The sequence below is a fragment of the Centropristis striata genome, chromosome 16 (assembly GCF_030273125.1).
Source record: "Centropristis striata isolate RG_2023a ecotype Rhode Island chromosome 16, C.striata_1.0, whole genome shotgun sequence".
Classification (NCBI taxonomy): domain Eukaryota; kingdom Metazoa; phylum Chordata; class Actinopteri; order Perciformes; family Serranidae; genus Centropristis; species Centropristis striata.
The window spans coordinates 14,379,502-14,396,563 of NC_081532.1; the positions used below are offsets into that span (position 1 = coordinate 14,379,502).

At 40.6% G+C, this 17,062-nt stretch overlaps 1 protein-coding gene across 1 annotated transcript in view; it reads right to left on the bottom strand.

Moving 5' to 3' along the window:
* Positions 1–3,680, bottom strand: part of dlgap2a (discs, large (Drosophila) homolog-associated protein 2a) — a 151,285-nt gene extending 147,605 nt beyond the window's left edge. The window contains exon 1 of the mRNA XM_059352644.1: positions 3,378–3,680. The gene's annotated coding sequence lies outside the window, so the exon portion shown is untranslated. The remainder of the gene's footprint in view (positions 1–3,377) is intronic.
* Between the last annotated feature and the right edge of the window lie 13,382 nt (positions 3,681–17,062).

Here is a 17,062-nt window from a genome sequence, read left to right on the forward strand (position 1 = left end):
CCGTCACTCAAGAGTCATTCATCTTGCTTCAAAGTAAATGTGACAGCTTCGTTTTCAATGGGACAACAGCTGGATCTGTCTCAGTCCTGCTTCATCCTGATTCCCTGTCAAGCTGCTGAGAAGGATGAACCCAACGCAGCAGGTGGCTGACAAGACAATCTATACCCTGTCATTGTCAGCCAGGTTAATATATACCGTAGATTTAGATTGCTCAGGATTGGTGCTTGATTGCAACAGATCAATACTACGTGAAGTAAATGTGCCGCAGTTTAATAGAAGAGAGCAGTGGTGGAAGAAGTATTCCGATATTTTACTGAGGTAAAAGTAGTGATGCAACAGTGTAAAATATTTTGTCCTGGGTAACACTTTCTATAATGCATTATAACCATACTTATAATTTTCTTATAGCTCTGTGGAATTATAGTTATAAGCACTCAAAATTACTCATGATGACTTGTAACAATAACCATCGCACATTATTAAGCATTTTATTATGCCGTATAATGTCAAGTATCATAATACTTCAACATTTTTAGTCACTTTATAGCATTTCTTGCAAGTATCATAATGTATTGTAACAGTCAGTTGAAATGCATAATAATATGTTTATAATGCATTATAACGGTTATTATAATGCAGTAAAAGGAGTAAAAAAAAGTTAAATATTACCATGTAAAATGTACTCATTATGCAGAATGGCCTGTTCCGAAATAATATAATATATAATTATCATATGTTTGAATTATAATTAGTGATGCAATAATGTATAAGCACTAAAGTTTCAAGGGCTTGAAACTCTGCTTGGTTGCTTAATCTATAATAATACTTTATAATTTATTAGTTGTATATATGTATATCTCATGTCAATTATCTGAATCTACAAAGTAGCTGGTATCTAATGCTTGACAATAAATGTAAAGGAGTAAAAAGTGCTTCCATAATGTAGTGGAGCAGAAGAATAAAGTTGCATAAAATTGGCAAAACTCTAGTAAAGTACCTCAAGATTCTACTTATGTACAGCACTTGTAAAGGAAAGCAAATGTAATTCGTTAAATTCTACCACTGGATGATAGGTTAAGTTGTCATATTAATGCTGGGCTTGAGTTAAACATAAACCAACCTGCAAAACGTGGCAGAATCAGTATCTAATTCTCATATACTGCAAAGGCACTTTTGCAATGATCAGAGCAAAGTGCTCAGCCATGTGTGCAAAGGCAATGACAGCAGTGGCACCCCAAGCTTACTTTTGAATTTGAATTAATTAGGTGCTTCATGAGTGTGGAACGGGATTGAAATGCACCACTTACCCAGAGCTGTGGCTCTAAGGGGGGTCCTGTGCCTCTAGCCCCTTCATCATGTTTCACTAATGCAACAGCCATGTTTTTCACATGCACGCCAACATGAAGAGATCAAAACAGGCGCCTGCATTAAGTAGGAAGACGGACAGCTATGTGATTGAGTAGCCTTCGAGATGGTGGGGATTTAGTGTTCTGGCTCAATGACACTTCAGCAAGGCAGAGGATTGCTTTCACTGTGATTGGAACCTGGGCTTCCCTTTTTGTATTGTTGAGTCTGTTGTAGCTAAGGCTGGTGGTTCTCAACCTGGGGGACGGGACCCCCAACAGGGTCGCAAGATCCTTTCTGAGGGTCACAAGTTGGTTTTGGAGAAGAGAAAAAGGGCATATTAAAAATAAATTAACATATTTTACACTAGGGAGTGCTTTTTTTACATTACTGCATGACTTTGGTAGCTTTCATGTGTTATATTCAGTACTTAATTTGTAAATCAGGAAGTCCAGCAACATATACAACACATTGGACAGTGCCTACAGTAGCGAAACTGTCATTACAAACAAAGCATTATTTACATTCATTAATCAGAGCTTTCACAATAATCGCTCAAACTCTGCATATGCAGAAACAAAGCTGGTTTGCAGCTCTCTTTCCTTCTTTTTTTATATATATTTATTTGTCAGACGAGCCACAGGAGCCACTTGGGGTTGATTATTGTTCTGTCCCAAAGATGTCTGTTGCTGAAAACTGGAGATCCCTCATTCAATTTAAACACAGAGAGCCCCTATTCTTCAGCTTAGTGACATTAGTGGCACATTTGTTCAAGCACGACAACAATAATGCCAGACGCTGGCTATAAATCCCATTGGATAGATCCACCTGCACCTGCAAAAACACAGACTGCTGCTGGAAGTTACTCTGGATTACAAGCATCTGTTCAAATAGCACAGGCAGATAGATGAAGAGGCTCTCTAACCAAGCCTACGCTGTCTGTGGCTGAGCTGCACGCTGTCTGTTAGCAGCTTTGGTGGGAGAGAGTCTGTCTGCAGTGCAGCAGTGGACATGAACATCCAAAGCATCTCCTCTATAACGGGCTGCAGTGGCTCTGTGCTTCACCAGGCAGGTTGATTTACACCGGGGGCGAGAACCCGGGAACCCAGGTTGTAAATCGTCACCAAGTCGCCACCCACAGTCGAACGCCACCCAATACCTGATGAAGACACACTACACTGTGTTGTAGTGTTTCCCAAAAGTGAGTGTTGACGTCACAACCACAGTCGAGGGAGACTGTTGAAAGGGAAACACACACACACGACACTGGAATCATGCACACACATGCACTTTCTCCTTGAGACTAAAAGCACTTCATTCACAAAGTGCAAGCTGCCCACGCAGAGCTCAACCCTACATGGGAGTTTACATTAGGCGCATACAGCCGCCCACACACCCGCATGCATGCCCTCACACACACACGCATGCACACACATGCACGCGCACACACAGTGTAGTGTGCTCCCTTAACAATGCTGTCATAGAATCTCCTTGTTATCATCTGTGCTGCACTGCACTGACTCAACACACAGTAACAGGGTTTCCCTCAAGAAAGAAAAAATAATAATGCTGCAGTTTTTTTTCTATATCCCAGCCCCCCTTAAGAAACGCACTCAAATCCACATTAACAGAGCTACCACCACTCCCTGACACCTACTATAGATCGCATTATGGGTGACAGTGTGTGGAACATGCAAATGATGTACAGTAAAAGAGGGTAAACACAGCAAATCCTGCCTTAATATCTAAAAAGAGCTGATTTCAAGTTGCTGCAGTAGATCCAAATTTATTGCAGAGCAAATATGGCAAATATGATGGAGAGCCCAAGTGCACACAGATCCACACACTATGCCATATGTTGTCCATACCCTACGTTGGACCTGTTTACACACAACTTCTGCCAAAATATCATCTCCTCATTAGAACATGTCAACCCCCGCCCCCCCACCCCCCTTCAGGGAGAACCGAGCGATAGACGGTCCTCTGTCACATCAAACGCAGAATAAAAACATGAAGCCAGAGAGAGAACTTACCTGGCACCGACTCTAAAAGCAGGAGGTATCTAAGAGCGCAAGCTTCTCTGTCACCCGGAGACAGCAGAACATAACACAGTCATATGTGCAAGAGATGTTGGATTAAACACTTCCTGAGCTCTTCCCTTCTCTCTATCCTATGACTTTTCCCTCACATTTATCCAGAGCCTCTGATGACAGGTAGGGGTTGGGCGGCAAAAGAACGAGGGCTAAAGAAGGGTGGGAAAAATGACAGTGAGATGCTCAGATCTCCTCCACTGAGACGAGTTGCGAGCGCACACACCGTTGAGGACCATCCACTGCAGCAGAGCAGAGAGTAGCGCGCAGCGAGAGAGGGAGAGAGGAGAGAGGAGAGGCAGGCAAAACAGGCATTTGATGCTGCTGGTTCCAACAGCATGGCTGGAGCAAAAACACGGGACCGGAGTCCGGATTCCGGATTCCTCTGTTACTGAGCGTTTATCCGAACAGATGGAGAGTTATGGAGAGAATGGGTGAGAGACAGTGGAGAGCAACAGAGCAAGAGAAAGTGAGAGGGTTTTTTTTCTGTACATGGCACCGAGCTTCCACTATCTCAGTGCCATTCCTTTCTTGCATGACAGCTAATATTTTCTCCCCTCCTCGCTCTACTACTGCACGTTCACCACTATTCTCCGGCTTCTTCTGTGTCCTTATCTACACTGTCGCTGTGGATAAACTGTTAAACTGACATCACTTCAAGGGTCCTTTCCAAATATGTATTTTTTTCCTCCAGAATGACGCCATCAGTACCACTGATTTACTGTTTTAATCTTTTTTCTTCAATGTCTTTTCTCTCTAGTGCTGTCTCAGTCAAAAATAACGTGTGAGCATACACCCATGTGTCGTGAATTTTAGGTAAAAGACAAATGTGAGTGCACAGTCAGTGTTGAAGTTACATAACTGACCAAATTATGCACACGCAGTATGAAAACCAGGCACACAAGTGATGTGAATTATAATTTTAAAGGGAATACCCTCTAACAATGAGGCACTTTAGATACCTATCAATCTCTTTTATGGGGCAAATGGGCCACCTGGCTAAAGTGCCTCTTCCTTGCTGCAACAGGGGAGCAGGCTTTTAGTTGGAGTCCTTCGGCCCCAGCAGGGCTCAAGGTCGCTTGGCAGAGCTGCTTGCCGGCAGCCCAAATCCTTCAATGATTAACAGTGGCAGACAGGATGGAGCAGCTGTCAATCCAGATCTATAGTCTCGGCCAAGAGAGCCGGGCCAGCCAACCACGGCGCATTCCACCGGTGCTCAACCAGGTAGAGCGTGGATTTATGAGCCCATTGAAAAAATTCATTTCCCCCCCTTCACCGGAAAGGTGGGTACATGCATAATACTGATATTGTTCCCTGCTTCGTTCACGTAAAAAAAAATTAAAGAGAGCAGAGGATGAGACGGAGGAGGGGATGGGCTGTCTGTGTTTATAATGAGGCTGGGCTTCTATCAGATGGGATGATAGGACGATACCTGTTGGATTAATATTCGCACAGCACTATTTTATCTTTGATGTAAATCAATTGTCAGATCAGTTTTATATCATTTTAATTGTGATGTCCAGTTTCACCTCACCTTCATTCAATTCCCTTTAAACTGTGATATTTCTGTAAAGCACCACAGAGATGCTATCACTATTACTATTATTACAGCTGGTTGAAATTGAAGCTAGTGCAACATACAAGACAACCATATCGAGGCCACAGGAAGTATTTAACATCACAGATACCCCAGAATGAGGGGTTGTGTTATCAGAGTTTGATCCGTGAGGTCCAAGTCTCTTTTCATGCCATTCATGTGTGCAGGCAACAAACAGGAAATTTCCTCGGTAGAATTTAATGTTCCTGCTCTGTGTCACCAGAAATGAACATAAATTGATGATAAATCATCCCTGGATGACATGGCCCAAATCTTATTCATCCTCATATTTATTGTTTATTTGACAGGGACAATAAACATATTGCACCAGCTGGAAGCTAATATGCGTGTGCAGTTCCTGGGCAGAAATCATCAGCAGCACTTAATTCTGAGCATAAGAGCATAATCCATAACAAAGTCCAAATAATGTAAATACTGTTGTTATGCGATTGAGCCACTGGTTTATAGATAAGAATAGAAGTGTTTCTAACGTTTTGATAGTATTGTCACATTGCCATTAAGACATCATTTTTCATCACAATATCTCAATAAACAATTTCATCACGATACATTTCCATTCAAAGACCATAAATTATCATATTGAACTACTGCTCAGCCCTATTTTCAAACTGTACAAAGTTAGAGGTTAAATACAATAGAAGTGTACTTTAAGTATTTAAATCAAAATGGGTGTAATAGTTAACAGACTATCAAAAAAAATCAATGTAAGAGTCAGTTGCTCCACAACCTCTGATTTGACCAAAATATATATAAAGTATGTGAAAAAAATAGATACAGTGCACAAGTTCTTGCTCCTCCAATCACACACCTGCTTCAAGATATCACCGAAGGACGTCTGTGCACAGACTTGTTTACATTACATTAGCAGTCTACACATAATGCACAGCTGTATCATAAAATATGCAGACGGTACCAAACACCTCCATACAAATGTAAGAAGGCGACGTGCGCTGACAGTCAAAAGGAGGAGTCAACCCAGGGCGAGTGACGCTAGCACTGGCAGCTAATGCTACTTCCAACTGGAGCCTTGCTTCTCTGAGTTGAAAGCAGAACAGTACTCAAGCCAAGGGCCATTATATCTACATGCTGCCATACAAGTGGAGAATACTGAATACAATGACACTGACCCAGGAACTGAGGGAAACAGCAGGATTTTAGTGAGAGAACTGTCTAAAAAAGTTCTAGCATACCACTCCATGTTTCCTGCTGTTTGTTGGAGAGGACATCGTTTTCTGATTCAGTTAAAAATCAAAACTTTCAAATTCTCCACGAGATCTTATGCCAGCCGAATGTGTCAGTTATCTTGTTTCACCACAACAATCTCCCTTTCATCCTGCTCTTCTTCTTGATCTCTTCTTTTCTTCCTTTTTCTCAGGTATTATCAGTCTCTGAGCTCTCCACGTCCTGAAACGTACAATACCTCTACTCTCCTGTGTCGGGTGTTTCTCGGTCGGCTGGAAAAGCAGGCCTTCCTCTTTGTGTATAACAAATCTCATCTCACAAAAATATTCATTTCACGGGTCGCTGTCCCATACAAGCCAATATCCACGCAGGGAAAGGCATTAAGCATTATTCCCTTCTCTATTCAAATTGGAAACAGCGAAGTGGGGCTGTGCCAAAGATATCAGCCTCCTGCTGTACGCGGTTTGTCCTTGTAATGAGGTTGCAGCCGCCGCTTACTATTCATTCTAGTCATTCACCAGCCGGCCTTATCGTTGCTCTCGAATGACTTTGGCTTAACGACGTGCAAAGGAGACGCATCTCACTTGTCTTGTTGTATTGGACTGATGTGCTCTTAACAGTTTGTCATCATTCAGTGATATACACAGTACCCCCCGTGATGTCCACTCACTGTTGAGTGTGTTACTCATGAGGGACAGAGCTGCTCAGCTGGAAATACACTGAGCCTCGAAATATTGAAGTCATCTTTCTGGTTTTACAAAATCTACATCTTAACTGTCTTTATCTGAATCTCTTGAGAAAATTCTTTCTTTGAGAATATTGTTCTTTGGTTCCTCACCTTTCCTAGTTTACAATACAAATACACTTTGTGTTTCATACGAGTGCCATCAAAGTGGTTGGTTAATGATATTTGACACGAAAACAAGCACAATATATGAAAACTTTTACGTCTGAAACGGTCTAAAAACAAAAACAAAGTTAAGTTATAATAAATATATATAAATATTTTCACGAAAGCAAACCCTGTTTGTGATATATACTGTAATCATCTCTCTAATCTTTGTGATAGTTATGACTGTTAGTGGCGGAGTCCGACATTCCCACGTGGAATGATAAATATTTCCTGACACACGAGAGATTCAGAAGAAATTATGCAAGCAATGAAATTCATCGTTACTGTCTATAATTTTAACTTGACAAGGATAACTCTATAGTTTAGTAAAGTGGAGCGCCATTGAGGCATTTTCAAAAACAACCAAGATGGCTGCAGCTTATGTCAAACTTTGTGTTGAAGTACTAAAAACAGCAACAATCGTTCACAGACATATTGATGCTACACTGTCACAGCTCATCTCTGTACACTGTAGTGTGTTTACATCTGTCCACAGAGACAGAGCGCACTCAAGCTCACCCCAACCGGAGGGAAAACAATCCATTGCTCTTCATTGACTTTGTATTGAATCGAGGAGCCTTCTTGACACGTCTGATCTGTTCGCAAACAACAGGAAAATGTGCTGCTGTGTGGTGAAATGCACAACCAACAGGGTAAAGAACCCATTACTAAGTTGTTAAAATCTGAGGAACCCAGAAACTGATGTTTACAGACTTGAGACAAAAGTAGTTACAATGGGGAAAACTGTGCGATCCTGAAACTGTATGCAAGAAAAGTATACAGTGCATATTATCACTAAGTCGTATATCCAGTCAATTTTAGGCTAACAACATTTCTGTAAGTTAAGCTAAAGCATTTTTTTCAGACTCTGTAACTCATGTTGTAGTAGATTGTGGATAAATCAGAAAGCTCTGGAGTATTAAGTGCCTTAGCTTGCTAACATGTAGCTAACATTAGCTTGCTTACAGACAATTTCAGTATACATAGAGTACTAAAAATAATCATGCTTAAATCTAATAGTTTAGCTAGAAACAGGCATTTTGTTATTGTTTCAGCCCATGTTTGTGTATTGTGGCACCGGTGGGCGTGTTTTTCAGTGTATGATGCATGTCGCTCTTTCTCTATGCGCTCAGCACATGATGTGTTGCAGATCGATGCATTTTGGTCTACAGCCATTGATAGAACTCTTTGGAAATCAACAATGAACTGAGAGGTTCCAGACTAACTCACATTTGCGATTTGGACATGGCAGTGCCGGCTAGTAGATGCCCAAACCTTCCAAAAGATCAGATTTTACCCTTCAAGAAATGCAGCTCAAATGCTCATTTGATTAGCTCTTCTATCCCGGGTAGATACATGTCTTTTAAACTCCACACCCCCAGTTTGTAATGCTGTAAAAAGAAATGATAGTCTCTAAGCACAAGCTAAGACACCCAGGTCATTTCTGCAAAGCAGAGAGTATTCCCAGTGGCTAGGAAATTGACTTTGACATGTAAAGTCAGTGGAGTGTTCCCTTAAGTAAGTTAGGCTTGTACCTGGATTCAACTCTCTATGTTGTTCACCAAAGAGTCTCAAATATTTTCTTGCATTGACTATGTCTTGTTGTTAGATCATACCAGCATGTCAGCAATGCAATTTAAAATCTATACTCTATTGTTTTGCAGAAATGTCCACTATCCTAAAATAACCAAGCCCACCCACATACATTACCCTGACACACTGTACTGTATCAGTGGCGGTAGTGTCTCCTGCACAATGTCAAAACTGCTAAACTATTGTGACATTAAATGTATCCAAGAGGAAATATCTAAGTCTATCAGACAAATCAAATCCGGACTTAATTTAATACTGTGTCTGTATTCCTGGCATAGCTGGGTCTGCTTGTAGCCGGGATAATGGCTCCCCTAGTTTATCTGCTCTCTCTGATTTCATTAACTGCTACGTTTTGTTTGTGTTTTGTGTAAATGGTGTCCATTATGTAACCACTGTACCCGTTGCTAAACACTGCTACATAGCAGTTCAAGGTGATGTCGACCGTTGTATTCAAGGATCAAGGATTTCTCACACCCTCACAACCTGCTAATACAACTACATTACAGTGCGGTGCTTCGATCCACATCTCAGATGGTTGCACCACACTTGGGAATATAGCAGCTACAGAGAGTTTGAATCATTTACAGCAGTCTTAAAAGATCCAGGGGGGCCTGCTGGTGGACTGGCGGCCTCTGGAGGGGTCCGTCATTTTCACAACATCCTCAGGCTACGAGAAGAGTGAACCGCAAAGAATAGCATATAACCCACATGTATTTTTCATGTTGCTTGCTCATTCATATCCCCAGCTGCCTGTGTGTTGACTGGGTCAACACGGGGGTTTGATGAATGATGCCTGGTTAGGCCCTAAGAAAAACAATGTGCTGAGTAAGCCTCGTTGTTCTGTTTGCAGTTTAGGAAAGCACAAGAAATGACTCTGAGCGGGTGATTACTTGGCTGAATTAAGTAGTGTGATGGATTTTGCCAAAGGTAATAACACACACAACTAAGACAAATGTGTGAGTGAAAGCCCTCCGACTGCAAGCGCATAATAAAGAGGTAAACACACATGCAAACACACACGGAAGCACAGGTCTGATGTTCGTGGAAACCTTGTGGTGGAAACTAATGGCTCGACCATTTGATGAAACTGTTTTCACATTTCTTTCATGTTGCGTATGCCTTCCAGTCCCTCCATAACAGTTTACTCAGTGCTTGGCTTCAAGTCTTTTCAGATTGTGTCAACTTGGCGCTGTTTTCACACTCCTGACAGCTGACAGTGGAGACTGTGTTCGGTCTTGTACTGTAAAAACAGAAATGTTTGACATTTCCAATTACATTTCTCCACCTGTGGTTTCTTAGTTCCTTAAAACTACTATTTGATTTGACATAAACTGAACTGAAGCAGAATAAGACCTAATTTAGTTCCTCTATTTGACTGTAACAATGATAAGCACCTCCAATTTAATTATGCCAACTTCAAAGTTATTTTTCCCTCGTGGGCTTTTACAGAAGACTTTTATTTTTACCAGATTTAAGAAATCCTTATTAATAGAGTTTAACCCAACACTAGCAGCATACCGTCTGTCTCACTCCGGACATCCATCCTCCAGCCCTGTGCCTCGTGCAGTTTGTGATGAGCTTCGTAAATGATGTGTTTGCCTATTCAGTGTCCTGACTCAGCAGGCTGCTTTGTGGCAAGTGGCCCAGCAGAAAGGAGACCTTCAGCACTTTGTCTCTGATTCATCTAAATCATTAGTTCTTTAAAACACTGTGGTGGAGGGTGAATGTTTACGGCCAGGAGACATCAAAGGTGTAAATCAGGGGGAGGTGCCGGGCCCCTCCCCTGTGGCATCATCAAAAAATATGATAAACGGTCAGCACATTCGGGGAAAAGTTTTTCGTCCAGCAGCCATTTTACCGCTGAGGTCACACCAGTTAATCTTCTGTGTATAAAAGATGACAGGAAATGAAACAATAAATGCAAGCATGCAAGGCCTCATTATTCCAGCGCTGATGTGTAGATATAGCTGCATTAGCTGCGACTTTCTCAACTTTATGGTTCAATGAAAACACATGCACTCTTCAACTGAGACATGCAAGGACTGAAACGGAACCACCAGAGCTGCTCCATTGCCCTCTAGGCTGCAGCCTGACACAGCAATGGCAATTCACTTTGGCAGAAGTTTAAAATACACATTTGGCATTCTGGGTTCTGGACCCAAACAAATGTCTGTCTGTTAACCTGTGTTTGATTCGAGTTCAGTGCCTTGACATTACATTGGACATCAAAGTGGACTTGACTTTTTCTTTTTTACTAATCATATATAGAAATAACGGACTAGCTTTGGACTCTTCTGTTACCTGTTGATGTCCAATAGTAATATTCTATCAGTTCAAAAAGTGCTAAAGGTCAATACCATTACAAGAAGGTATGTAATAAGGGTGTTCTGGGGGTTAAAAGGAGAATTCATACATATTATTCCTATGGTCTAAGACATTCTCGGATTATTAATAAACGTAAACAACTTTCTTCCAGATTCAAAAGCTAGAGCGAGAGTGCTAAAACTCAAATGTATGAAGTTATCAGGTATAAAGTCTAGAACTGCTCCATAAATAATGAATTTCAAGGGATGTTAGAGGTGACACTGAGCAGGGCCGGTTATTCCTACAGGCCACCAAGGCGGCTGCCTAGGGCGCCAAATTGGCAGGGGGCGCCACAAGGGGGCGCCCTTAAGCATACATCTTTGTTTTAACAACATTGATTAACGAAACATTTTTTTATTTTTATTGCATTTGTATGTCTACATTTTATTTATTTTTAGTCTTTGCCTTTCTTAATTTGATGAAGATCTGTGTTTTCTTATTTATTTATTCGTATTTTCAATTCAGTTGTTGTTGGTAAAGTTCCAAAGTTTCTAAAAATAAAAATGTTCTGAGACCATTACCTTGCTTGTAGTTCATGTATCAAATATTAGTGTACAGCATAATACATATAACATAGTGTACCTATATCAGAATGAATACATGGAATGGATGTGGTTCGGGGGGGGGGCGCAAAATCTCAATATCGCCTAGGGCAGCCAATGGGCTAGAACCGGCCCTGACACTGAGTATATGGGTACATTTCCTGTTCCATAACTGAAAACACTGATATAAAATAAAGCTCATTTGGGTATATAAAAAAATAAATGATTCTCTCCGACATTTTGTGGGTCTGCAAAATAAGTCTCCATTGATTTTTTTAAGGAGCAGCTCTAGAATTTATACCTGATTTAATCACGAACTAGTTTTAGCACTCTAGTTTTTGGATAGAGTTGTGAATGTTTAGTATTATTTTGGGACTGTATAGCATGTAGACATTTGATAATGTATGTAGTTCCTGTTTAAACTCAGAGACCACCCTTCTAGCTTTGGCTACTTGTATTTGTAATGTAAGTTTAGGACATTGTTCTTTGATTTTGGCTTGGAGAGGAGCTCATGTTCACAAATACTGATTGAACTTGGAAACATGGAAATTAAACAGCCCTGATTCCAAAAAAAGTTGGGACATTGTCTTAAATGTAAATAAACCAGAATATGATAAATTGCTAATCCTTGGTGACATATATTTGGCACAATATAAAACCCTCTTAAAACCAAATTTTTCTGTAAACTTCCTTTATTTACATTTTATACAGCGTTTTGCTATTCATTTCATGTTTTGCTATTGGATATGTTAATTTAGGAGGTGTTCACCTTCAAGGCAATATCAATTAACCATAAAATCAGTGGTTCAAGACCAGCCAGGGGTTCCTTTTTTGCATTTCAAAATTACAAATCATCATATATCTGAATTGCAAAAGCATAAGCCACTAAAATGTGTTACAGTCTGCATGCTTTTATTCTGTAAAATCATTGTAATTATTGAGTTTGCATGCACTTCTTGCAATGTACCATAAATAGAAATGTGGCAAAATACAAACTGCATACACTGAAAACACAGGGTCATGTACATATTATGTGACATAATGTGCAACAATATTCTATTTCCCCAGAGGGAGTGCTTATCTATAAACCACATGCACATCATTTTATACAGTCACGTGGTACAAGGGCTCTAATAGCAGCTGATGTTTACATGTAAATAAAAGTAAAACAAAATGGTGAAGACATAATGTCAAGGCATCTGAGACAAGATTCTGAGAAACGGCATACTGCACACATGCAGCCATGCCAAGGGCATTTACAGCTCCTTCAAACTCTCATGAGGCCACTTTGTCATCTGCAAGTCTCGAGGCCCAAAATGTGCATTCTCAATGACACACTGTCACCAATAACTTCTCCCTAATCTGACACAAACCTTGGAAAAGGACGTCGGTAATGGTGACAGAAATTCTGTCAAGAGGTGTTATTTCGTTCCCAGGGAGGGTGACAGAGACAAATACTTTCACAGGGAAAGAGAAAAGGGAAATGAGATGCATGAGAGAATGAGAAATGGCGATTATTGCACTGCTGGAGATGTGGAAGCGTTTGTGGAACCAAAGCTGGACTTAATAAAGGAGAGGGCACTGGATGAAGAAGAACAGTGCTTACACTGAAATTCAATATTGCTTTATGTTCACAAACTAGGCTTCTGCGCAGCACTGCATAGATTGTAATGAGTGTGTGCTATCTCATTCAGATGGGAAGAAGACTAGTGAGCTCAATAAAGAGCAAATCAGGGAGATTATGCACGCGGCGTCCTGCTATTACAGGTCTGAATAATTCCCACACTGGTCTCAGGTCTATAATACCAAACACCCCAGATGAAATGAACTGAATGAATTACAACAGTGATTTTCAAAGCCTGGGTCAACATGGACACAAAGATTTGGATTTTCTCATGTAGAAACAGTGTGCATAGCACTGTAGTAAAAATGAGTCTTTGGATGATGAAATCAGCTTATGGCAATTGTTATTTCAGCCAACAAAACAGATGGTTGCTGGCTGGTAATGAGTGTCCTTCTTTTGTCTCCCTCTTTCTGAAATCATGAACCCAGAGTTTTGAAAATTACAGTCAATTTTTATGGTCAATCAACAGGTTAAGATTGGAACCTGTACATGTATTTTCTGAGAAAGGAAAATCTGACAGTTGCATTCATAATAGTAAGGGTAAGGAGCTGAGCAAACAATTTCTTTCCAAATCATGAACTGTAAAGAAAATGAATTGGACTTACCCACCATGACGTCACCCATTGGTTTGTGAAATTTTGAAACCTTTAGTTTGGCATTTTGGCCGTTGCTATATTGGACACTATGGTCAAGGACTCAATGAAACTATGCATGCCCACCTATACCAGCAACTTGACTGCACCTGGTTACTGGCTACAACGTGCAAAGTTGCTGCCAACAAAGTAAGCCAAAAAAAAAACTTGAAGCAAACCCAAAAAAACAAGGTCACAGCTATATGAATGAACAAAGTCCAATTGCTACACTTGTACGCTGATGGACAGGTCGTTGTGGTTGCAACTTGTCAATCACAAGCAATGTAGAAAAATATCGGCTATTGTCAGACAAAGACTTAGCATCAGGTTAAGGGCTGATATTTTGGGGGTTTGGGGATGTAACCAGCAGATATCCAGGCCAAGACCAAGTCTTCCGTGCACAGGTCATTGTTTACTGTTCAATTAGCCACTTGAGAGGAATTGATAGGCAACGTCCATAGCCAGATTGATTCACAATGATCAAGTTTAGCTACGTTAGCTAAGGTAATAAAAAGCTAAATCCATGTCAGATGATATCTGATGGGTTCCGAGACTGCATTAACGCCAAAGCGCACTGCTTATTTCTTACTTTCCACACAGACTATTTAGCTGCAGTCAACCAAAGCCTGCCCAAATGTGATTTGTTGATACTACTTGGACCAGAAATGGAGACTAGAACTCTTCCGATACCAATTTTTTTTGCCCTGTTGCCTACAGATGCATTTATAAGCAGAATCTTTTTATAGCGTATTTTATGAAATAAACATCATGCTGTACTGGAGATGACGTCAAACAAGTGATTGAGACCAAAACCATCTATACAGTCTTCTATATTTTTAATCTGTGGTCATATTTGCTGCAACAACTATATTAAAATTATATCTATAAAGCAGCATATGGAAACAAGAACAATGTTGATAAAAAAACAAATGATTAAATCTACATAGTTCACATTGAACAATGAAAATCATTCGTATAGTAGAATGTTTAAAAGATTCCTATCAGACAGGTAATTAGCTCCTAGTAATCAGCACCTGACTATGTGTCATTTCACAGGCCCTCTTGCAGAAAATGCTCCCTCCACATGTTCAACCCTGCATCTGGTGCTGCGAGACAAAGACAGATTAGGGGTCATCTGTTGATGTTTACTGAGGAAAATTAAAACAAAGTGAGCTCTCGTTAAATAAGATTGACCCACTGCGGCGGAACCGTGCACATATGTGGCTTCTATGCGGTCGGCTTCCCCCAGTGCGATTTGAAAGATAAAACACTGAAGCAACACGCCAGCTGGCCCGATGGCAACAGAGGAATAGACACACCAACACACGTGTTCTCCCATGAGCTGGTTTATCGTTAATATGATGTGTATCTGTGTGTTTGTTCAAGGAATTAAGCTTCCTCTCAGCTTGTGACAAGGGAAATTAATTCTACAGAGCAGGAAAACAGAATTATAACACTGGTTCTACATTCTGATCAAAAGATGTGTTTATCTCTATGAATGGAAAATCTCACCTGCCTCCCTGCTGAGAGCAGCGAATTTAAGCAGAAACAAGGCTCTCCGTTTTGGGCCAAAATCACTTTTGGTAGCCATATTACAGGCAGTGTTGAAAAGAGCCCAGACATCCCTTCTAGTCTGAGCTACATAATCCTGTGCTCTAACATGTAGACAACACCCATAGTCCTATCATCATGGTAAATCTTGTCTATATTTGCCTACTTATTGGATATTACCAGAAGCACAGCACATACTGACACAAGGATCACGCTGGTTAACATGAAACAGCAGGTTATCTGATCTCACTCACTGCGGAGGCTCAGAGTCTACAAATACCCCGAGATAGAAATACAGCTGTTTTTTTTGTGTGTGTGGTAGTGCATAACATTCAAATAATGTGCTGAATAATTTTTAAAAGCCCATGTCTTGCTTTGTTAAGTTATAAAAGGGGATAAAAAGGTCAAATCAAAACAGAAAAAATAATTTAATAAACAGACATGCAGCTTATAAATGGGTTCTTAATTGGTTCCTTCATAGGAAACATGACAGCAATAAATAGGAGGATTTAAATCAGCACTCCTGCAGATAGATTGTGAGTCTATTTAAGAGGAACAAACTATATTCTAACGTCTTCATAAAACTTTTAAAAATTTTGATTGTAATCTCTGCTGATTCTGTAAGTCTTGCGTCTTTAGATATAAAGTAAGTCATCAAGCTAACCCTGCATCTAATAGACTATAAGGAGTTAGGAGTATATACTGTAACACAGCCATTAAAGCCAACAGGGCCTTATTTACTGTGATTATGGGTATGACAGTGATGGAGTAGTATGCTTGTACTTGATAATATAATTTCCAGTGCATGTGCACAGTGCCAAAAGTTAAAGAGAGGAAAAAAGAAAGTTTATACTCTGCTGCTCTGCTTTTTGGGTAAAGCCTGACATTTACAGAGGCAATTTGGGCAGACGTATACACAAATATACACAGAGTTGGGTTGAGCTAGTATGTGCTATATACATAGTTAGCGGATGTCTTGGCCGGTCAGACTCGCCAGAATAGGCTTGGTGGTAGGAATTGACACTTAATATTGAGACTGGTATCCCCACAAAAACATCAATGTAGAGCGTTTGTACATAAACATTTTTTTTGACTGTCCTCCGCTGCCATTTTTCGGGCGTAGTAGTAATGATCGGGTCGAACAAACGGCAGTCTTTCACCCAGAAGAACGGGATTTGTGTCCCACGTGAAAACAAAAGTAAATGACTTTTAACGTAACTACATTTTTTTACATAACATATTGCACTCTTGCCTCACAGCAAGAGGGTCGCCTCCGGCCTGCGGCTCTTCTGTGTGGAGTTTGCATGTTCTCCCCGTGTCAGCATTGGTTTTTACCGGGTACTGCCCATAGGTGTGAATGACAGCCTGATTGTCTGTCTCTGTGTGTCTGTCTGGGATAGTTTGGTGACCTTTCCAGGGTGCACCCCGCCTCTCGCCCTACGTCAGGTTAAGGATAATGAATGAATGAACTTCCGTGGTTCACGACACCCTCATAACTACTTCACTTCAGGCACTTATGTACATTAATTTACTGTTAGAACTGTCTTATATAACACCTTACCAGGAATTTATTTTGCCATTAACTTAGGTCAGTGGTTTTTGTAGCCTAAATTCACTGAAACTGCAACAA